The sequence below is a fragment of the Mandrillus leucophaeus genome, unplaced genomic scaffold (genome assembly GCF_000951045.1).
Source record: "Mandrillus leucophaeus isolate KB7577 unplaced genomic scaffold, Mleu.le_1.0 Scaffold201, whole genome shotgun sequence".
Taxonomy (NCBI): domain Eukaryota; kingdom Metazoa; phylum Chordata; class Mammalia; order Primates; family Cercopithecidae; genus Mandrillus; species Mandrillus leucophaeus.
Window position 1 is genome coordinate 1,483,047 of NW_012102044.1, and position 3,275 is coordinate 1,486,321.

At 48.2% G+C, this 3,275-nt stretch overlaps 1 protein-coding gene and 1 long non-coding RNA gene across 2 annotated transcripts in view; both read right to left on the minus strand.

Annotated features, from left to right (window-relative positions):
* Positions 1-3,275, minus strand: part of MCF2L (MCF.2 cell line derived transforming sequence-like) — a 256,715-nt gene that overhangs the window by 238,253 nt on the left and 15,187 nt on the right. The window lies entirely within an intron of this gene.
* Positions 2,955-3,275, minus strand: part of LOC105539249 — a 6,815-nt gene continuing 6,494 nt past the window's right edge. Inside the window, exon 2 of the long non-coding RNA XR_001006019.1 lies at positions 2,955-3,269. This is a non-coding gene — a long non-coding RNA (uncharacterized LOC105539249). The remainder of the gene's footprint in view (positions 3,270-3,275) is intronic.

Consider the following 3,275-nt stretch of genomic DNA (forward strand, 5'->3'; position numbering starts at 1 on the left):
ATGCCCGGCTAATTTTTGGTATTTTTAGTACAGACAGGATTTCACTGTGTTAGCCAGGATGGTCTCGATCTGACCTTGTAATCCACCTGCCTTGGCCTCCCAAAGTGCTGGGATTACAGGCATGAGCCACCGCGCCCAGTCAACATGGAGATTTTAATAAACAGTGTTAGGATCTCCAGGCCAGAAAAGCAAACTTCGATCCATACTTGACACCATACAACAAAACCAATCCAAGTGGGTCAAAGGTTTAAAGGGAAATAAAATACTAGGAAAAAAATGAGTGAATTCCTTTATAACCTCAGTATAAGAAGACCTTTTAAACTATGACTCAAAAACCAGAAGCCCCCAAATACTGAGATTCAACTACATATTTGAAGTGGCAAAAGAAAAAAAAAAGGAAAGTCAAGACAATGACGATTTGAGAAAAAATACTTTCAAATCAAATCACTACAGCTAAACTCCCTAATTTATAAAAAGCGCAGAGAAAACATTAAAAGATTAGCAACCCAGCTAAAATATGGGCAAAGATAAAAACATAAATGAGAAGCAGCTCAAACTCACGCATGAGACACAAGTGACGAAAGTCTGCACTGACAGCAGCTCACCATTCTCAGGCTGGAGTGACCATCAGACATGGACATCAGCCTCTCAGACACAGAGATACACACAATCACACACAGACACACCCCATGCAGACACAGAGATACACCACAGACACAATCACACACAGACACACCCCATACATACAGACACACACAGAGAAACACCACAGACACACACACAGACACATGACACACACACAGTCACACAGAGACACAGACACAGCCATTTATATAAGAAAAGAAGTATATAAAATATACATGGGGATATTTATTAGCTGAGTTCCAGCAAATAAAAAAAAAGAAATGACAGAATGAGAACATCTGCAATTCTTAAGAATAAATTGGCCAGGCGCAGTGGCTCACACACCTGTAATCTCAGCACTTTGGGAAGCTGAGGCGGGTGAATCACCAGAGGTCAGGAGTTCGAGACCAGCTTGGCCAACATGGTGAAACCTCGTCTCTACTAAAAATACAAAAATTAGCCAGATGTGGTGGTGTGTGCCTGTAATCCCAGCTACTCGGGAGGCTGAGGCAGGAGAACTGCTTGAACCCAGGAGACAGTGGTTGAAGTGGGCTGAGATTGCACCACTGCACTCCAGCCTCGGTGACAGAGTGAGGCTCTATCTCAAAAAAAAAAAAAAAAAAAAAAAAGAATAAATTAATAGATCTAAGCAACAATGACCCCTGGCTACCGACGTCCCCGGACACTCACACCCAGAGATCACCCACTCCCAAGATGGAGAGCACCACTCTGAAATCGCCTGAAGAGAAAGGTGCCGTCCTGGAGCTGGTTCAGGTTCTGAATAAACTAAACGCGGGACAGAGACACACGTTAATCAACACTGCTGGGCTCGCGGATGGGAAACTTCACAGAACAAGGGACTCGGGCCACATGCATGGCCGCCTCGTGGGCCACGTGACTCTTGGCGAGGGTGGGGTAGAACTTACTCAATGAAGACATTGCTTTTTCTTTTTAAAAAGGATTCAAAGTACATTCATCTCATTCCTATTCTTGGCGGATTAGCCACTTAGCCTGCATGTAGCCTTTCTCTTCTCTGCTGCTAAACAGAACCTCGTTTCCTTGAGGTACCTGAAGTCTGAATTCTGACGGCACAGCTCAGTAATGTTTAGGGGAAAACCCAGTGATCAAAGATCACATTTGTTCCTAGAAGGAAGGAAGTTGGAAGAGAGGAAGATGGAAGAAATCGTTGCTCGGTGCATCTGTGTGAGGTTCTAGGTATTCTGTGAGGAAGGGCTGGCGCAGGCCCACCACGCACTCGGCCTCTGGGAAGGAGACGAAGACAGAAGGAGGCACTGGGTCCACGGCTGAGACACCCGAGAGGACACCTGCAGCCCGGGTGACCACAGCAGGGGCTTGGGTGAGGCCCGGGGCCCAGGTCTCTGGAAGTGAGGGAGGGTTTCAGAGGAGCATGGTGGCTGGGCCATTCCCAGAGGAGCCTGCAGCAGGCAGGACCCACGGCCAACAGGGTGGCCACGCTGGGAGAGAAGAACCTGGTGGGCGCCCAGGACGAGCAGCTGCGCGGAGCAGACACGAGGCAGGAGAGGGTCTGGGTCTACCCCCTGCATGGATGGTGCTGGGCGGAGCTGCAGACAGACCCTGGGACCCAAGGCTACATGTTTAGACACGGGGACCGGCCAGCCAGACCCATCCTGGCCATGGGACATTGCAAACGGGCTCCCTCTGGCCATCCCCTCGGACCAGACCCGGCTTCTGGGTCTTCTGGAGTCACTGACCTGGTTTGGAAAATAATGGGTTTAGGCTCCTGAGGGGGCCTTGGCATTAACCACTCACCGCCAGGACAAGCTCCCAAAGACCTGCAGGGGTTCAATGCCAGCCCCATCACCACGCACTGCACCAGCTGACACCAAAGAGTGGCCATGTCCCAGGGCAGGGGCGAGAGAGGCAGCCGCACCCCCGCCCCGCCCCCACCCCCCAGATTCTGGGATAGTGCTGGGCCCTCTGGCCTGCATTGTGACTGTGGCTTTATTTACACGCAGCTGTTTCTCCAAGATGCCTCCAACAGAATTCCAGACGAATTCTCCCATGAAATACTTTCCCTTTGAAAAGTGTTAGGTAATTAACACCCCTCAGGTCACCAGGGGCACAGTCCCTGCGAGACAGCCCCCAGGAAGGTGAGGGCGAGAAGAGCTCTCCACCGGCACCAGCAGCAAGAACAGGGGTGCGGTGGGGGAGCAGGAAGCCCGAGCCCCCCTCATGCCTACTGGTTTTCAGTCTAATTTCCTGTTGTAAGAAACATTTATTCTGACAGAGATAAGAGAGATAAGAAGGTTTCTCTGTACAGAAAAACAAAAAGAACAAATGGCACATGGATGATGAAAAACATTCATATTTAGTGCATATCTTAAGTCTTTTACAAAACTGCACATATTTGGTGTTTACAAAATTGAAGACTGTGTATCGTTTTTAAAGCTGGCAATTTCACTTATTCTAGGGTAACATGTACCAGGGAGAATTACGATCTCAACAACTAAATCATTTCCAAACCCCTACTGCTATAATTTTGCTTTCCTGCAAGTGTTCATAATTATAAATAACAGCTGTGATGATCACCGTTGTTCATGAATGTTTGTGACAATATTTTTATCATTCTCTTCGTTTAAATTCTTAGAAGTGGACGTTGCTGACTGAAA